The sequence below is a fragment of the Apodemus sylvaticus genome, chromosome 22 (assembly GCF_947179515.1).
Source record: "Apodemus sylvaticus chromosome 22, mApoSyl1.1, whole genome shotgun sequence".
NCBI lineage: Eukaryota > Metazoa > Chordata > Mammalia > Rodentia > Muridae > Apodemus > Apodemus sylvaticus.
In genome coordinates this window covers 38,747,190-38,768,017 of record NC_067493.1, presented here as the reverse complement: position 1 = coordinate 38,768,017, position 20,828 = coordinate 38,747,190, and the positions used below count along the sequence as shown (strand labels likewise).

Genomic DNA, 20,828 nt, shown 5'->3' with positions numbered 1-20,828 from the left:
ATTTCCCTTTTCTGAACTGCCCATTTCATGTTGGAGCACAGGGATGAGGTCAGGCTGCCTTGGCTGATTTCGGATTTATTTCTCAAGCCTGAGCTGGTGTGGGGCTTTTGAAAATAGTCTTTTCAAAGGCGCGGACTTATTTTGGCAAGAGAGCCAGCTTGTTAAAACAAAATAAGAGAGTTGGCCATTTTAAGCGAATAAATTACTTCTCATTGATAATGGGATATTCACGCAGCCTGCAGTGGAGAACAATGGTCTTCATAGGCAGGCCTTTCAGCAGGGCCTCAGGAGGCAGAATGGACTGGAGAGAACTGGACCCAGGATGAAGGGCTGGTGTGAAGGAGTTCAGAGATCCCCTGAGGGAGATACTTCTGGGGTTTGTTCAAGATGCAATGTGCCCCTCTCCAGTTGTATCTCCTTGCCTTCCACACTGTACCCCAGAGTTGCACTAAACTCCACCACGTGACTGCCTTTTATAGGCAGCAGGTTCAGGGCCACCCTTAGAGACCCTCAGAAAAACCCTATTGCTAAGCCACCCCTGGGGGATTCTAGGCAAGTGGTCTACTGGTTAGCTACACCCCTAGGCCTCCTTGGTGTACGAAGCTGAGTCTCACTTTATAGCCCAGGCTACCCTGAAACTCCCGGCAATTCTCCTGTTCCAGCTTCCTGGTTATTGGAATCACAGGTCTACAACACTACCAGAGACTGCTATTTTGTACAACAAATTAGAAATGTGTTTGGAGGCATGTTGGTATATGTCTTTGCTCATGAAAATAGAAAGAAGACAATATAGCTATATGATAACAGCAGAAAATCACCCAAGAGAAAGGAAGGCAGTTCTGGATTAGACACTGGTTCTTACATCCTGTACTTTGTCATTCTACCTTGAGGCTTGGGGCTTTGAATTATTGACAGCTCTTGTTTTGTTTGTTTGACTTGGTCTTATGCCATAGCCCTGAACTCACTGCATACCATAGGTTGATCTCACCTCATGACAATTCTCTTGCCTTGGTAGGCCAATGATTTCACAAACATTCACTTTTGGAATTGCAAACAAACAAACAAATCCAAACCTAAGAACAACCTTATTTCATGGGCTAGACTGTCCAGGTTTTCTGCTGGCTATGGACAGCTAGACATCTTTGAAGCCCTTTCCTTAATGTGCTCATGGTCTCTTTAATTAAAAAAAAAAGTAAAATTAAAGGTGTGTGTGTGTGTGTGTGTGTGTGTGTGTGTGCGTGACATAGCAACTTGTGGAGGTCAGAGGACAACTTATGGGCATCAGTTCTGTCCTCCTCCATGTGGGTCCCAGGAATTGAGTTTATCCGGCTTGGTGGTACATGTCTTTACCCACTGAGCCATCCTGCCAATTCCTCTTGTGACACCATGATCTAACCTGCTACTAAAGAAAGGGAGTAGTGTCAAAGTTCATGTGTGACCCTCGCTGCCCTCTTCTATTGGAGTCAGTGACACTGACAATTGCCTTGGTCAAAGAACCCAGCCTGCCTCTGTCATATTACCCATGGCTCAGGCTGTCCCTGGCCAGCGGCTCGAGGCTTGAGGTAGAGCTGGGTGTTTTGAGACCTGCATGCTCTACATTTCTCCCGCAGCACTGGCTCAGGTGGGGATGTTTGGGAGCCACAGATGGGAAGGCCTTCTTTTCTCTATCTTTTGAAAAGGTAGCATTTCTCTGGGGATGCAAGGATGCTGGCTCAGTAGTTACTAATACTGAGATGAGAAGCATGTACTGTTGTGTGCATGTGTTTATGTGCGTGCCTGTGTATGAAACACGATCTGGCTATAGAGCCTAGGCTGGCCTAAAACTCACTATCTCCTGCCTTCGCCTCCTGCTGCTTATACCAGGATAGCTGCCCATGGACATTAGGAATTCTCCTGTCTCTGCCTCCCATGTCTCTATAGGGCTACTGGGATAACAGAGACCCACCGCTTTAGGTGGGCCTTGGGGGTTTGAACTCAGATCCTTACCCTTGTGTGGCAAGCATTTTGCCCAGTGAGCATCTCCTCAGTTCCTGGCATTTTTAAAAATAGTGTTGGGATTAGAACTCAGTGCTCCATATATTCCAGACCATCCACCCTTGTGCCCCTGATATACATGCTCTGCAATATGCTCCATATATTACAAGCTTTGCCTAAAGTCCCTCTCCCTCTTTCAGTTCAGTGGCCACTGGTTTATTTCTGGATAATCGATGCTGTTCTTCTGGCTTTCATAACCACACTAAATCCACCAGACAGTTTCATTTGTGAAGAGGCCAGTTATTTTCTGATAGTTAAGATATTAACTTTCTAAGTTCAGGAATGAGATGATTTAATGAGAAATTAACCACGTCGATTAGGACCCTGATGTTTGCAGATAAATTCCACTCCATTTGCTCCTCGTGGGCCCTCCGATATTGTCTTCTGAGCCAAATGATGCTGTTAATATTCTTCGTCCTCAGCAATTGGCCTAATTTTCCCTGAGCAGGTGTGCGTTGCCAAGTGAGGAATAGCGGCCTGTGAAACAGCACCTGGCTGCACTCTGAAAGGTTGGTCAGGGGCTTGAGGGCTCAAGGGGGGTGGGAATCTGAGGCAGACAGAGATGGATCATTATTTTGGATGAGGTATTCATTAGAAGAGTTATTAATGGCATGGGCAGATAGACAGATGGGCAGATAGAAAGGCAGACAGATGACAACAGAATGATGGGTGACCTATAGAGTTAAGGCCCATGAGGCAGAGAGCGTGGTCCCTTCTTATGAGTCTCAGAGAAAAAGGATGGAGGTTTCACCACAAAGGCCTGCTGCCAGTCTTCCCCTCAACCCTGGGCTTCAGGGAGAGGGATTCCAGGCAGGATATTGGGGAGGAGAGGCCCACCTGGCTGAGGTGTGTAACTTTCATATAGGTAGCCTTCTGATGTCCTGGAGGTTAGCAGCTTTGGAACATTCTCAGGGGAAATGAGAGGTATCCTTGTAGTCTCCTGAATCCTGGTACCTTGTTAGTCTGGTAGTTAGAGATGCTCAGACAGTCTTTCTGTAGGGAACTTTCTATTTCCTGTACAGAAGAAAGGGATAATTGTAGCTGTGGTTGGCCCCAACAGTAGTCTGGACTGCATTAGAACACACCTCGGGTACCATGAAGGTGGTCCATTTCCCCTTAGAACAATTGTCCAGACCTCGTGCACTGGCATGAGGTCCTCAGAGCTGCATCCTCTCTCTCCTTCCCTTCCTCTTCCTTCTCCTCCTCCTTTTCCTCCTCTTCTTCCTGTTCTTCCTCTTCCTCCTCCTTCTTCCATATGACTTTTTCCCTTACTGAGTGTTCAGATGCTGCAGTGGTGGCCATGGTGTTTCCTGGGCACCTTTGTGGGGTTATGCCAGCTGTGGAATGCCTTTGGAGCCTGGCTCTTAACAAGACAGATTCTGCCATCCAGCCTCAACAAGCCAGTTAAACCAGTAGTAATGTAAATCAGAGAAGGAAAGTTTATTCAATACGGCCACACTGAAAGTGAGACAAAGGTATCCTGTGCTCCCCTGCCCCCCAAAACTCCATCATCGGTGTCTTGACAGGAGGTTTAAGTTTAAAAAGAAGGCAAGAGCCAGACATGGGGCCACATAACTTTAGTTCCAGCACTTGGGAGTTAAAGGCAGGTGGATCTCTGTAAACTCCGGGCCAGCCTGGTTTACATAGGAAGTTGCAGGCCAGCCAGGGCTACCAAACTGTCAAGCTGTAGTCCTGCCCATCACTGACCCATCATTGTCACAGCTCCAGTCTTTCCTGCTAGCTGGTTTGACAAGTTGTTAGAATGGTGTGAAATGTCTTCCTGGGAGACAACCCATTCCTTCCCTTGGCTGGCTCCAGGCTCCAACTTTTTCTTTCTCCCAGTGTGAGGCTCCTGGGGAGATTCTAATTTCTTAGATCTATTGTGTTAATCTTCTGGTAGACAAAGGGAGGGACACGGGTGCCTGGATGGTTACTCTTCATTGTTCATAACTTCCCGCTGGTCAATTAAGAGCTACATTTTCCTCCACTCCACCCCTTACAGCAGTTACAGGTTCTCAACCTGAGGGTCTTCACCTCTTTAATGAACCTTAATCTCCAAAAATATTTACATTATCGTTTGTAACCATAGCAAAATTAGAGTTATGACATAGTAATGAAAATAATTTTATAGTTGGGGGTTACCACAACATGAGGAACTATATTAAAGGGCATTAGGAAGGTTGAGAACTGATGTCTCAGTATCAACTATAAAGCCAGCTGTTCATACTTCTTCTTGCTAAAAGGGGTCACAGATGTTGTTGCCATTCAGGCCTTTAAAACTCAGCATGGTCCCAAGCTAACTCCCTTCCCTTGTAGGGTGTCTGTATTTAGCCTCTCAGTTACCGCAATCACTTCTTTCCCATCAAGTGAATTAGAAGCTGCAATGGAGTCTTCAGATTCCGACTTTCCTAAACCTGGACTCCTGAGCCAGTCCTGGGTACTATCCACTCAGTCTTAGAAGTGTCAACCTACCCCGGGGTCCTCTGCTATAGTACAGTCATGCCTTCAGGTCCATTAGACTCTGTGTCAGCTACATGCTTCTAGTCCCTGCACAGACTTAACCATCCTGATCCTCTTGGTGGAGATTTAGGGCCAAAGACAGCTCCAACAGGAATAACAAGTGTGTATTGGGGATGAGAGCTCAGCAGTTAAGACTGTTTACTGTTCTGCCAGAGGACCTTCTTTTTGATACCCAGCACTCATATCAGGTGGATCTCATTAGGTATCTGCATGCCCACTCCTAGCAAATAAAATATATTGCTTTTAAATGTAAAGAAGCCCACAGTTATGAGAATTGGGACTTTATTTTTAAGCTGTGGTACTTTAAAGTTTGACTGTGTTTTATGATATTAACATGACACCTCAGAGGACAAGGAGTTAAAATGGTGTGTTTGTGTGTCATGGGTGGGGTCATCCAGTTAGTTTTAACTGTCTTCTTTATAGCACCTTGGAATCTTCCAAGAAAGGAATCTCAATTGTGAAATTACCTCCATCAGATTGCTGTGTGGGCCTGTCTGTGTTGATTGCTGATTGATATAGGAAGCTCAGCCCATTGTGGGTCGCTCCATTCCTTAGGCTGGTGGTCTTGAGTTGTGTAAGGAAGATAACCAAGCAAGAGCCTGTGGGTCAGAGAGTCAGCAAGCAAGCAGCAGGTCTCCATAGTCTTTGTCACAAGTTCTTGCATGAATTCCTGTCCTGACCTCCTTGAGTGATGGACTGTGACATGGACGCCTAAGCCAAATAAGTCCTTTCCTCCCCTACGTTGCTTTTGGCCAGAGTATTTCATCACAGCAACAGAAAGAAAACTCGAACATTCAGTGACCACCCCATACACCAATTAAAGAGATAAGTGGTGGTGACAAGCAGAGAGAGGAGATTTAATCAGTGCACAGAGGGGAAAGGTAAAAGACAAAGAAGTCCAGTGACCTCACGTTCATCTTTGGGGCACTGACCTGAGACTAGGAGCAAGCGGGATAGGTAGGCATAATTAAGCAGTCACATAATTTGCCAGTTATTGTCTCTTCTTTGGTCCTCTAAGCTTTTCCAAAGAAATCGTTATAGCTTTGAGGGACAAGCTAGTTTAGGGGAGAGGATTGTTTCCTCTCCCAAGGTAACCTGAGCATAACATCTTCAGCTGGGAGGGGTCCCATTAACGTCTGTTATTCCCAGAATCCAAGATGATGACTCCAGGTTTAAGATGAGATGGATCCCAGCATGTTCATCTTTGAAGGAAGGTGAGTTAGGTTATGTAGACAGGCACCTTTCCAATGGCTGACATGCTGATGCCGAGTCAAACAGGATTCTAAACCAAAGTCAAGAGAAACAAACACAGCATGAAGGCAGAGAGGCCAGGCTCACACTCGAGGATCTCTGTCACTAAGCTCTACTTGGGTGTCCCAAAGCGTCTGGACCTTTTACTGCTTCATGGCCAGAGACCGTGCATTTCAAAAGCAAATTAAGTTGCAGCATTAAAAACATGGCAGAGAGTAAGCCGGTGTCACAGGTCATGCAGAGTAAGCATTTCCGTCTTAGGTAATGGTAAGACACTCAGTTAAAAAGCTGGGGGGCACTTCTAAGGATTTAAACACCATTGGGCTAGGAGGATAGCTTAGTCAGTGTGCTTGCTGTGTAAACATTTAGATCAGAGTTTCCTCAGAGTCAATGTTTTAAAAGAAATACCCAATGTAGTAGCATGTGTGCATGTGGGTCTCTATGATTCAGTTGTCTGCCAGTCAACCTGTCCTAATCAAGGACCCCAAGGGATAAGTCCTGTCTCAAAACCCAAGGTGTGTTATACTTGAGGAATTAACCCATACTCTCTCACACTTAAAGAACCAGAAATGCTGGTACACAATTGTAATCCCAGCACTTAGAAAAGCTGAGGCAGGAGGATCAGGAATTCCGTGCCACACTGGTCTACGCCATAAACTTAAAATCAGCTCTGAGCTATCTAGGGAGACTCCCATCTCAAAATCTACCCTCGAAAATATTAGAAGCGGTGTGTGTGTGTGTGTGTGTGTGTGTGTGTGTGTGTGTGAAATGGTTTGACAGTTCAGGACACTTGTTACTCATATAGAGGACTGGGGTTCAATTCCTGGCATCCACAGGTGGTTCATAACTACCTATAATTCCAGTTCCAAGGACTCTCATTCCCTCTTCTGACTTCCATAGACACTAAGCATGCACGAGGCAATGGTGCACATATATACATACATGCAGGCAAAACCCTCACACATGAAATAAAATAAACAAAGCTTCAAAAGTCCCCTAGAAAAGAGGTAACCAGACAAAATCTTTATCTCCCAAGCCAATGAGGCTGAAGTGAGTTCAGCATTTCAGGTACATTAGAGCTGATGGAACTCTAGCAAAACAACATGGAAGCCCACCACCAGGACCAGAAACAGGCTGAATGCCCCTGGCTGGCATTCAGGATGGAAAGGAGGTGGGGGAAATGAGATTTAAATATTTAAATATGTATGAGATGAGATGGGCTAGCAGAAGAGGGTGTCTACACAAAATGGCACGAGACTAAATCCCCAGAGCTGAGTGATATGGACAGATGGTGAGTGGGGTGGGTGAAAGACTGGGGTTTTAGGGGGCAGGCGTCCTGAAAGTTCTCCATCTGCCGTGGACCCTCACTTCTTGATGGTCTGCAGGGTGTCTTACTCCTCAATGTCCAACACCAGCCCCGAATAAGTTTCTCTTTTATGTTCCCAGAGTCCTCTAGGAATAGAGGCTCAGGTCTGAGCCTAGAGCATCCTTTGTCAGTACCAAGCCCCGAGGCTGTGGAGACCCTACACAAGCAATCCTAGCTCAGGTCACCACACTTCTAAGTCTATTTCTTCCATCCGTGTAGACAGTGACTTAGATGCGCTGTGCCTTGATACAGTCTCTTTATTCTGCCTCATTGACCTTAAGATCCCAAAGGTTCAAGTGTGACTCCCAGCTGAGGCAGGATGAGAAGAGGAAAAATGTCAACAATAACAACAACAACAACAACAAAGCAAAGGAGTGGGGCTGGGAAGGACCAGAAATAGAGAATAAAAAGGAAACTCTCACTTGGGAATCTGGCTGGGAGTGGAAGACTTCAGCACAATTGAAAAAAATCCAAGCCTCCAGGGACAGGAGAGAGGCGTCATTGGTTAAGAGCAGGCACTGCATTTGTAGACATCCTGTGTTGAATTCTTGGCACTCATGTTGGACTTCTTGTACCACCTGGTCTGGCTCCAGAGGACCTCTGTTTGTGGGCACTCACCTGAAGTACCCTTCACATACACTTAAAAGTACAATGAATTTTTTTTTGTATTTTTTAAAATGTTTTTTTTTAATTTGTTGGATATTTTCTTTATTTACATTTCAAATGTTATCCCCTTTCCTGGTCTCTCCCCTCCATAACCTCCTTATCCCATACCCCCTCCCCCCTGCTTCTGTGAGGGTGCTTCTCCACCCACCCACCCAGCCCTAGCATTCCCCTGGGGCATTAGACCCCCTCAGGCCCAAGGGACACTCTTCCCACTGATGTCCAACAAGGCCATCCTCTGCCACCTATGTGGCTAGAGCCGTGGGTCTCTCCATGTGTACTCTTTGGTTGGTGGTCCAGTTCCCGGGAGCTCTAGGGGACCTGGCCAGTTGACACTGTTGCTCCCCCCATGGGGCTGCAAACCCGCTCAGCTCCCTTCAGTTTCTTCTCCAACTGCTCTATCAGGTACCCTGTGCTCAGTCCAATGTTGGCTGCGAGCATCCGAGCATCCTTTTCTGTATTTGTCAGGCACTGGCACAGCCTCTCAGGAGACAGCCATAGCAGGCTCCTGTCAGCAAGCGCTTTCCAGCATCCATAACAACATCCAGGTTTGGTGACTGCATATGGGATTGATCTCTAGGTGGGGCAGTCTCTGCATGGCCTTTCCTTCAGTCTCTGCTCCACACTTTGTCTCCATATTTCCTTCTGTGAGTATTTTGTTCCCCTTTCTAAGAAGTACTGAAGCACACACTTTGGTCTACCTTCTTCTTGAGCATCATGTGGTCTGTGAATTGTGTCTTGGGTATTCCAAGCTTTTGGGCTACTATTCACTTACCAGTGAGTACATAGTATGTGTGTTCTTTTGGGACTGGGTTGCAGAACTCAGGATGTTTTCAAGTTCCATCCATTTGCCTAAGAATATCATGAAACCATTGTAATGAAATGAATCTTAAGAAAAAAAAAACATTACAACTGCCTACGACCCAGTGCTTGTCTTGCCCAAAGTCATCTCAAGCAACAATGTTTTAAACAATGGCCATATTTACTAATAGAAAGTTAACTGTCTATTGTTGTGACAAAAAACATGGCCAATAGCAATGCTGAGAGGAAAGGGTTACAGTTGTAGTACATCATGAAGAGATTTCAGTGACAGGAACTCAAGGCAGAAGCCTGGAGCTTGGAATGGAAGCAGAGGTCTATCGAGGAATGTTGCTCAATGGCTTGCTACCTATGGTTTATAGCATGCCAACCTGCTTGCCCAAGAGTGGTACCACCCACAGTAGGCTGTGCCCTCCCATAATCGTTAACCAAGAAGACGCCCCTCACAAACTTGCCTACATGTTAGCCTTAGGGAAACATGTTCTCAATGGAAGCATACCCTTCCCAGATGAGCCTGATTTGTGACCACAAATTGGGCTTACATAGGACCACAGCATGTGTGGAAGCTTTGAATATGTTAACACTTCCTTTCCACTCTACACCTAAACAGTGCACCGTTCAAAACCTTAAATTTTCATTTACAGAGGGAGATTTCTTTAAGACTTAGTCTTTAAATCTTGCAGTAAATGACATGCTTTTGGTAAAATAACTTAGAAAGTTACAAAATCATATGTGTGTGTTCAAGCAGAGGACAGAAATCAATTTCAAGCGTCTTATTTAATATCTCTCTATTTTTTTTTGAGTTGATCAGTATTTCTAAGCTGCCTAGTCTGTGAGCTTTGGGTATTTGCCCATCTTTGTCTCCCAGTGCTTGAGGTGCATCACTATGCCTAGCTTTTATGTTGGTTAAGGGGGCCCAAACTCAGGATGTCACGCTTGCTTAGCAAGCCCTTTACCCACTGAGCCATCTCCCCAGTCCCTATACATACCACTTAGCGATGCTAACGTGTGACTCTGCCTCCAGAGAACTCTACATCCATATGCTCAGTGTGTACTCTCCTATTTCTAATTGTTCCCATCTCTGAATTCCTTTGCTTCAGTCAAAAGTGTATACGCTCCCTTCTATTCATAAACTCACTAGCTTCATGTCACTCTGACTCATTGTGCTGGCTAGTTTCAACTCTCAACCAGACACAAGTCTAAAATCACCTGGAACGAGAGTCTTAGTGGGTACTTATCTAGATGAGGTTAACCTGTGGGCATGTCTGTGGGGTTTTGCTCTGATTGTTAATGGATACAGGGAGACCTCCCTTGAGCGTGGGCAATATCACTTTATGGGCTGGGCCCTGAACTGTATGAGTCAGGAGACAACTAAATGAGAGCAACCTGGAAAAGATTCATTCCCTTTTTCTCTTTTCCACTAACTGTGGGTGTGGTGGGACCAGTTGTCTCAAACTCTTGGCACTGTGCCTTCTCTTTGATGGTGGACCTTGTCTTGGAACATCACCCTTTCTTCTCTATGTTCCTTTCCCTCAGGGTGTTTTATCACAACAAAATAAGCAAAGTCGAAAACTTACCCTGACATTCTGGACTTATCTGAATGGAGGTTCCTAAAGGAGAAGAAACTCCTAAGGCCACTCATGGACTAGATTGTGTCTTCCCACTACTCCTGACATAACACTTTTCCTGTAGAGTGTGCCTCCATCCTGAGGAATTCTACAACGTTTTGAATTGTTCTATTTGCTATTCTTGCCAATGGACATCTGGTCAACTTCATTTTCCTCCATCTAGAATATTAGATTTTGGAAGCCTGGAAGGGTTTATTCACTGAACATGTCTCCTAATGTTGTATCTGATAGATAGTAAGTAAACAACAGCTGTTTGTGGAATGAATATCTCTGTTAATCATCTCCAAATGTTCTTTTTTTTCTTTTTTGACCTTTCTTTGAGAAAGTAGAAACCCTTCCAAACTTTCTTCTTTTTTAACATTTATTTTCTTAAACATATGTGTACATTTATGTGTATATGTGTAGGTATGTGTATGTGAGTGAAGTGTCTGCAGAGGCCAGAAGAGGGTGATGGATATCCCCTGAAGTTATATGAGGTTGTTAGCTACCTAACATGGGCAGTGAGACCCAAACTTAGATTCTCTATAAAGACAGTACATACTCTTAATCAGTGAGGCATCTCTCCTGACCCACAAATCATCCCTGCCTTTCTGTTTCCTCTGAATAACAACTTGTACATCTGTATCTTGCATTTTCTGGGTCCTACTTATCTCATAGAGGAACCGGATGTAATTTTGCAATTTTTCAATGATGTGTATCCACAAAATACATTATTCCAATCCCTCATTTCACTCAGGGAAAACCTACATTTAGGGTTGAGGAGATTGGATTAGTTGATAAAATGCTTGCCAGGCAGGCATGAGAACAAGAGTTCAGATCCCTGAGCCCAACATAAAATTCCGGGTCCATGGCATCTGTAATCTCACCTATGGATGGAGACAGAGGCAAGTGAATCCAGGTCAATCACTGTCAAGCCTGTCTAGCCAAGACACTGAGCCCCAGGTTTGGTGAGAGACCCTGTCTGACAAAACCAAAGGGGGATGCAACTAAAGAAAATATCTGACATTGACTTTTGGCACACACACACACACACACACACACACACACACACACACACACACGTGTATTCTCATTCATACATATACACCCACACCACACACATGCACACAAGAACATATAAACAACCACTTCAACACTACATACATGAAACCTCACATTCTCCCTAAGGATTCAGAAAATGAGTAGATTTTTTTTTTTTTTTTTTTTTTTTTTTTTTTTTTTTTTTTTTTTTTACATCCCACGGGAATCAAGCCAGGAAATTGGTTGTTCTTCCCTACTAACTTGAAGTCGCACATTGGTGCTGTAAATGGCATCTGATTTCCTCAGACTCAGGGAGTTTGCAGTAGCCTTCCTGATGGCTGCTGTCTGACCCTCCTCTGAGCCTGTCTTCCCTGTGATAGGTGGACCTTTGTCCTTGTCTCTGCCTCAGCTGGCTACATCTTTACAAAGACCTCCTTGATTTGAGGCAGGATTTTGCCAGGATGCTGAATCTGGATATAATAGGTCTCAGTGCTGGCCATGGGTCATTTTAAAATATTTTCTTAGCATACATGAATTATACACACCAGTAGATCTCATTGAGACAGCTCCACACACGTGTCTAATGCATTTGGTCCTGTTTACTCCACATTACCCTTTTCATCCTGCTCTGACTGCTTCCTCTTACCAATACCTTCCTAATACCTTCTTGTAATGTGTGATCCAGTGAGTTTCATAAAAGTTGCTCATAGAGCAATGGTTGGATGGGGTTGTTTACTAGAACACAGGCGTTGTAACTGGTTATATTCTCTCCCTCCTCCAGCAACTATTAGCTGTCTATAAATCCCTAAAAGAGCAGAACCTTATGATTGCTCTAACTGCTGTAAGCTATCTATAAATCTTCAGAGAGGGGTGGTGCTCTTTAAGCTCCTCCTTTAAGTCACCATTGATTCTCAATAAATCCTCAGAAAGAGGAGGCACCTCATAAACACCCCCCCCTCCAAAAACAAGATAAATTTAAGGGAAAAAAGAATTATTGCAAAACAAGAAGTTGGTCTCTTTGGCTGTACAGCAAGATACTTTTTATCCAAGGTCCTTTGGGCTCAAGACTGTGAACATTGCTCTAAAGATGGATGGAGAGAAGAGGACTTATGGGACATATAGGGAGGGGGGAACTGGGGAAGGGGAAAGCTTTTGGATTGTAAACAAAGAATATAGAAAATAATATATTATTATTATATTATATAATAATATATATTTATTATAATATATATATATATAAAAAAGAAGAGAAGCCCAGCTAGATTCCTATGGGAAGGCAGACTTGACTTCAGGACAATTCCACAGACGGGGATTGTATTCCTTCTCCCAGGAAATGCGTCTTTGCATGGCTCCTTTCATATTCCATGAGCCAGTGGGACAGCATGGTATTGAAACTGGAATTGAGTGGGTGTTGCCTGACACTTCAAGGATCCAATGAGCAGAGACAAGAAGTGAAAACTGTAAGATGAACTTTATTCAGAGATCCAGGAACCTGAAAAGACAGAGGATTACCACCCTGAAAGACCTGTGATCCATCTCATCGATAGCAGTTTATATAGGGAGTGGATTCAGAGGTAGTTTTTCATGATCATGTCTGCTGATAACACCCTGGTAAAAGTGACTTAAGAGGAAAGTGGTTTATTCTAGCTCACAATGCCAGGTTACAGTCCATCATGGTGGGGAAGTCAATGCAGGATCTTAAAACAGCTTGTCACACTCACAATGACAAGCAGAGAGAGAGAGAGAGAAAGAGAGAGAGAGAGAGAGAGAGAGAGAGAGAGAGAGAGAGAGAGAGAGAGAGAGATGAGTGTATGAATGCTTTCCCACACAGCCGGCTTTCTCTACTCTTACATAGAGTCCAGGATCCAAAACCAGGGGATGATGCTGCCCACTTTCAGGCTGGGTCTTCTCATATCAGTTAACAATCAGGAGAATCTTCTATTGACGTGAGTCTTGGCCAACTTGATCTAGACAATCCCATGCTGAGAATCTGTGCCCAGGTGATTCTAGATTGCATCAAGTTGACAATTAACACAATATCAGCAAGTCATTCCAAAGTTTAGTCTTTGGCCTGTGGTCTTATCTGATCATCTTGCTCTGGGATTCGTGTTTTCTGGGGAGGGATGCTTTTTCCTTGCTATCCCCTCTCTGTGTGTAACAGGGACTTGGCAAATACCAAGGCTACTGAGTCTTGCATTTCCCTTGAAACTGAATAGATTAAAAGTGACTAGCAGACTCTGTCCCTTGCTTGGCCCGGGTGACAGAGATGATGCGGGTGGGCATCAGTGAGCTGATCCCTAAGAGCATGAGCACATGAAAGTTGGCCCCATGCCTTGCCTGCTGTGGCATTGAATGAGCTTGCTGGGGTAGTACTGGAGAACTGGCCCTGGTGGTGTGGATGTAAGAGACCTGACAGGATGATCATCTCAGCTACTACCCAGGTCCAGATCCAGGGCTTTGAGTTGGTCCACTATAGCAACTACCTCATCTATGAACTGCTGGAGAGCTTGAAGGGGCCAGATTATGCAGGATCTCTATGACACAGGGCAACAACGGGATATCGTAGAGGAGTCCAGGTGAGGATTCAGTATTGATAATGTAGCAGAAGCCAGAGGCCTCAAACCACACCAATGACTAATTGCAGTGAACATTTGTAAGTAAAGCTCGTTGGACAAAAGTGTATACCATGACCCACTGAAGAAGCTTCTGTGACAATAATTTTTTAAAATTAATTTATCGTTTTAGTTTTAATTTTCATTTATGGGGAGGTTTCAAGGGTGGAAGGCAGATATGGAGGGACAGGGAAATGAGTGGGATTAGGGTGCATTCACAAATGCACAAAGAATCAATACAAAGTTTTTTCAGTGGTAAAATGGTTAGCAGTGTATATGTGCTGGGCTCCTTACAGTGTCCACATGCAGATTCCTTTCTACAACACAAAGTACAAATGTGTTCTTAGTGATACAGCATAAACATAAAGTGCCCCATCTTTTTCTGTGATGGTTACTTCTAACTATCAACTTGATACTACCTAGAAACATCTGGGCAATCTGGCAAGAGAGTCTCATGAAAGATTGCCTACATAGGGTTGGACTGTGGGAGTAGGTCCGTGGGGCATTGTCTTGGTAGTTAACTGATATGTGAAGAAGTGACCACTGTGGGCAGTGTCATTCCCTAGGTTTGGGTCCTGAGCTGTGTAAAGGTAGAGATGGCGTTAAGAATAAGAAGACAGAATTTTGACTGTGGATGTGATGCTACTGGTGCTTCAAGGTCCTGCTGCTGTGACCTCCTTGCAGTCATGGGCTATTGCCCAGAATTGTAAGCTAAAACAAACCTTGTCTCCTCTAAATTGCTTTTTGGAGGGTATTTTTTTTTTATGACAGCCACAGAAATGAAGCAAGAACAGTCCCCTACTGCCATCATAGGCATTGCTTCTGCAGCTTATGAAGGTGTCCTGGAGCCCAATTATGCATACAAGACTAGAAGGGGAAAGGAATCAGGCAAACAGATGCAAGCAAAGCATGTTTACCTAACTCTGAGACACAAGCAACCCCAACCCCTTACAACACATGCACATGAACATGCACACACATATGTGCACATATACATACACATACATGCATACATACACGTACATGCAGGCTTACTTACCGCCACAACCAAAGAGAAAAAAACTACCACTAAAGAGTACATGCTCGTGGCTTATTCCCAAATGCTGGAGCTATGATCCCCACTTGGCATGGATGGAAAAGCAGAGGCAGAGCCCACTGGTGCTGTGAGCCAGACACAAAGGGGTCCTGTCTGCTCCAGTGTCTCTGCTGGTTTTATGAGATCATTCCATACCATGTTCTGCTAATAGGAATAAAAAGAGGCACACATTACCTGTCTCTTCCAGTCTGGCTTGCTTTATCCTGCAAAGATTGGATTTCTAGGAGCTCTGAGATGGAGTGGTAGCTTTGAATTCTCTTTTCTTCCCCATTTCTCGGCTCCTTTGAAACAAAGTGAAGTTGTTGGATACTCCCATAGGTACATGTGTACGATGCACACGACATATACAAGATATACAAGCACAGAGACGCAATGGACACTCACCACACTTTTGTCAGTTAGGAGCCAGAAACAACTATTTTATGCAGTTGTACCCATAGATTGTCAGTGCCTGCATCCTGACAGTCTGCCTCACAAGCCAGGTCTAGTCAACAGTCTAATTAAACATGCCATTAACAGTGACAAACAGAAAAGTGAGATTTCTAAATAAAATGGCCTTACTGGGAAGAGGTTTTGAAGAGATCCAATGAATCTGCAGGTTCATCTTTAAAGTTGTGACATGAGGTTTAGATTTGAATGAAGGGCAGGGTGTATGCATATGGCAAGGTGACATCCAAGCTACTGCTGACCTCTCATTTTCCAGGTTTTAGTCTCTCTTGCAATGTGGTCTGATTGGTAGTCAGAAATGCCTGGCACCAGTGTCCCAGTCTTTTCTTTCCCCAGCATGAGACTCTTGGAGAAAGTCCATTATTCCAATAATCTGGTTGCCCAAAGAAGAGGTACAGTGTTTCTTTAGAATACGCCTCTCCTGCCAAGATGATTATAGTATCCAAAAAGGACAGCATTGACCTACTGACCTCTGGCCACAGAACCATTCCTCACCAGGGTACTCTTGTCAGATCAGTGTAAGGATCCAGGCTGAAGTTCATAGTGATATCTGGGGCATGGAGAGAGTCTACGGGAACACTGTGGGGCTCTGTAACAGACAGAATCATAAATATGAAATGTACCCCCAGATGGCGATGCTATTCGGGGATGTTCTGGAAACTTTAGGAAGTAAGACCTAGTTAGGAGATGTAGGTCATTGGGGGCAGGGAGTCGGGCCTGGGATCCTAGTGGGTATACTAGGGTTCTGCTTCCAGGTTAGCTGAGAAGTGACAAGCTCTCCTCTGTCACACACTCCCGCCACCATGATTTATTTTTATTTACCTTCATATTTTATTTACTTTTGCCCAAATGCATGAGTCCAAGTGATCATGGATGGAATCCAGTGAAATGGAGAGCTGTTTCTATCTGTTGATCATGCTGATGATAAAACTTACTAATAAGAAAAGTGTACTAGGTACTTTTTTTTTTACTGTTGTGACAAAATATAGGATAAAAGGAAACTTGAGGAAGGCAAGATTTATTTTTGACCACATTTTGATCATATAGTATGTCATGGTGGGAAAGGCGTGGTGGCAGGAGTGTCAGGCAGCTGGTCTTGTTGTATCCAGAGTCAGGAAGCAGAAAGAGATGGGTGTTGGTACTCAGTTCACTGTCTCCTTTCTCATTTGGTCCAGGACCCCAGCCTATGGGATGGTTCCACCCACAGTGTACAGTTATTATTACTTCAATTAAATTGATCTAAACACACTCTGAAGGCAAGCCCAGGGATGTATTTTCTAGGTGGTTTTAGATCAAGTTGACCATATTAACCACCACAGAAGGAAGCTACCATGTTTGGTGCTATCAGAAGCCTCAAAGAGTGTTCGTAATTGAGAATGGTTTGATACCTTGGGGGAAAGTAGACCAGAGAAAGATTCAATGGGCAACTGACTAGCCACAGTGGCTGTCATGAGCCCTGACGTTTATCACATGTTCTTCTGTTCTATGGTCTATTCTATCACCAAGTTAAAAATGCCACTACCAAGGCTGAAAAGAGATTATGGGTATCCCACTGTCCTAGTTAGTTTTAACACAGTTTAGAGTCATTTGGTTAAGATGTCTCAACAGAAGAGTTGCCTAGATCGGATTGGCCTGTGTGGTCACATCTGTGGGATACTGCCTTGATTGCTAATTGATGTAGGAGTGTTTGGCCCACTGTGGGATGACACTATTCCCTAGGTGGTGGTCCTGGAATGTGTACCAAAAAACTAGATAAGCATAATCCAGAGAGTGAGCCAGCAAGCAACGTTCCTTCGTGGCTTCTTCTTCAACTTCCTGTTTGCATTTCTGCTCTAACTTTCCTTAGTGATGATGGACTGTGACCTGAAATTGTAAACTAATTAACCCTTTCCTCTCCTAAACACTTTGGATCTAAGTGTTTTATCACAGTAGCAACAACAACAACAACAACAACAACAAACTAGAATACCCACTTTTCAGATGGGGAGAGTAATGCTGGGATCTGGACCAGGCATCTTAAAAACACTTCAGAACATCATGCCTGTGCACCCTGTCATCTCCAGAGTCTGGAGTCAGGCTGCATGTGGCTCTGACATTCTACAGTGCTCTCTGCTGTGAGCAAGTATTTTCAGGCTATCTGAGAGTGGATAAGAGAACTCGAGGAACTTGGGTGTATTGTGCTGATGGGAATAGACTACAAATGTAGACAAAGAATTTGGGTTTGACTGAAACTTGTTTTTATTCTATCCATGGAAGAAGAAGCTGGAGAAGGGGCAGATTAATAAGGTATGTAAGAGAACACAGGCTTCCTATTCTTTCAAAGTCTTTAATGATGTTCATGGATCCACAGAAGGGAGGGCCGGGAGGAGCTGAGGGAGCCTCATAGCCAACCCAGCTCATTTTACACAGGAGCAAATTGAGACCTCTAGTTTTGGCTGCCAACATAATTAGCTACTAAACCTGGCTAGGAGCCTGAGTCCTTGCTCTCGTTCTCAGACTGGCCTTTCTCTCTTCTGGACCCACATGTGTTTGCAGAAAGCATTCCACATGATAAGCTAGTATTAATAACTGGTAAAAAAAAATACTGGTAATACATAATTCTTATTTTTTAAGGTTTATCTTTAATTAATGTATATGCCTGTGTGTCTATGATTGAGTGTGTATACATGAGTACAGGAGCCCTGGGGGGGGGCAGGGGAAGATGGTGGATGCCCTGGAGCTAGAGCTATAGATGCTGGAAGTTGTATGTGGGTTCTTTGCAAGAACAGCAAGCATTCTTTAACTGTAGAACCATCTTTTTCAGCTCCATAATTATTTTTTATTTCCATTTAATCTTAATTAGTTTTATTTCATGTGTATGGTCCTGTGCTTGCATGTGTATCTGTGTATCCCTTTATGCTTAGTGGAGGCCAAAAGAAAGTATCAGATCTCTTGGAACTGGAATTACACACAGCTGTAAGCTGCCACATGGATACTGGGACTTGAACCCGGGTCCTCCACAGGAACAGCCAGTGCTTTTAACCACTGAGCCATCTCTCCTAGCCTTTTTAGTCCTAATGTATTGAGACTGATGCATTTGCAGTAATTAGTCTGCTAGTTCTCTGTCTAGTGCCCCCTTTAGTATGAGTGAGGAACACATAGAGATGGTGTGTGTATATGTGTGTGTGTGTGTGTGTGTGTATGCACACGCGCATGCCATGCATGCTGGTGTGCATGCCTATACATAGAGGACAGAGAACTTTGGTTGGTGTCCTGCTCTATACCTCTTTCCTCATTCTCTTGAGACTGGATCCCTCCTTGAACTTGCAGATAGACTGGTAGCCAGCAAAGCTCCGCCATTCTCCCATGGTTTTGCCCCCATACAGTGCTGGGACATGCTGCATGTCCTGTGAAATGGGTAAATGGCTTCCTGAAGAGTTAGCCAATTGAGAGACAGGCAGCACTGTGGCCAGCAAAGACATTGTTCAGGAATCTAAGTATGCTACTAGGTTTTAACCTAACATTGTATAACTTCTATACAGTGGGATCATTTGGAAAGAGTGAGGAGTTATCTCGATTAAGTTGGCTGGTGAGAGCATGTTTGCGTGGGATTGTCTTGATTGTTAATTGATGTGGGAAGATACTGCTGGTTGTGGATGACAGCAAGTCCTGGACTGAACCCTGAGCTATGTAAGTCTGAAGAAAGCCTGCTGAGCATAGCCAGTAAACAGGTAACACTGGTGCATTTGTTTCTCTCTGCCCTTGACAATGGACAAGTTCAGATGTTGGACTGCAAAGATGGTTGTTGACCTGGAGCAATGACTCTGAACAATCCCTCTCTGTCTTATATTCTTCTTGGTCAGAGTGTTTTATGACAGTGACAGAAATGAAATAAGATTGGGGGGGGGTGCGCAAAGGCTGGATATGACTTTAGCAAGGAAAGGAAGTTGTCTGCAGAGGAAGCTTAGGATGAAAGAGTACAATCAACCCCAAAACAGCCCTTAGGGATGCCAAGTCCCAATCCCTTGGAATTCCAAATGCTTCCTCAGAAAGGATTCCTTGGTGTGGTTGCCTTAAGGGTCTTGATATAGAGATTGTCTTGGATGAATGATCTGGGTGGTCCCCAAATCAAATACTAGCATGCTTATGGGAGGGGGGTGGCTTTGTGGAAGTAGAAACTGTTGCAGCCACTGCAGACATCCATATGGAAGGTCCTCTGCAGATGAAAGACAATGGCTGGGGAGATGGCTCAGTGGCTGAGAACAGTGTTCCTCTCCAGGACCTAACTCCAAACCCCAGTGCCCACATTAGACAACCCACAGCTGCCTGTAGTCCCAGTTTAAAAAGATCAGTTGTCCCCTTTGGCCTCCTATGGCACCTGCACCCATATACATATTTTCTCCCACCCCACATATTCATAATTTACCTTTTGACATAGCAGTATCACTCCTGGGTATTTGCCCAAAGGCATACAAATCTAAGTTTCTATACTACAGAGAAACCTACACAGGCATGCTAGTTGTTATTCTAGTCACAAGAGTCCAAAACTGACCCAGTTTTTATGAGCTTCTTCTACACATGATAAAGGAAATGTAGGACGGGTACTACAGCAGAGTATTGCACTGCCTTGATGAAGAACTGAGTTATGTATTTTGGGGGAAGCTGACGGCCCAGCCCTCTCACCTCCGAGACCATCTCTGCATTCTCCCAGCACTGGATTCATTGGAGGAGCTCCAAGCCGCTGCAGGTCCAGGCTCCTCCTGATACACAGGATGTACCCCTTGAAACTGTGATCTCAAATTCCTCATGCTTCACAAGGTTGACATGAAAAAAAAAAGAAGGTTCACTCCAGCTAGGACTGCTGGCAGTGGAGGCTCTGCAAGAGAGGCTGTAGGTTCAGGCCAGAGTCAAAAAAAAAAAAAAAAAAAACTAAACAAACAAACAACAAACAACAAACAAACAACACAACACAACACACACACACACACACACTCCAACTGGGAGACTTCCTGCTATGCAAAATGAGCCTTAGTGCTAGGAGAACCAAGTTCTTTTCCAGCCCAGGGAGACAGTGATTAAAGTTCTTAAGAACCTCTTTGACATTCGAGTTGAGCTGCAGCAAAACTGTTTATAGTCAAAAAACAACTGCAGATCAGAGGGAGGAAATAGAAAAGGCAGGATGGTCACCTTCTGTCCTCTGGGATTATTAAACACAGCATGTCGCCAGCAACAGCAGGGGGACTCACACACTTTCCCCTGACCTGGTCCTGTCTACAAAGCTCACTCAGCCCCTCCCCCTCTTACTCCGAAATGGTTTTCTGCTGGGATCCCTGCCTGACCTTGCCAACTGCAGTGCACAGGGAGGGAGACCTACCTTGAGTTTTTCTTTTTCT

At 44.4% G+C, this 20,828-nt stretch overlaps 1 protein-coding gene across 1 annotated transcript in view; it reads left to right on the top strand.

Moving 5' to 3' along the window:
- Caln1 (calneuron 1) overlaps nucleotides 1-20,828 on the top strand; it is a 429,201-nt gene that overhangs the window by 188,395 nt on the left and 219,978 nt on the right. The window lies entirely within an intron of this gene.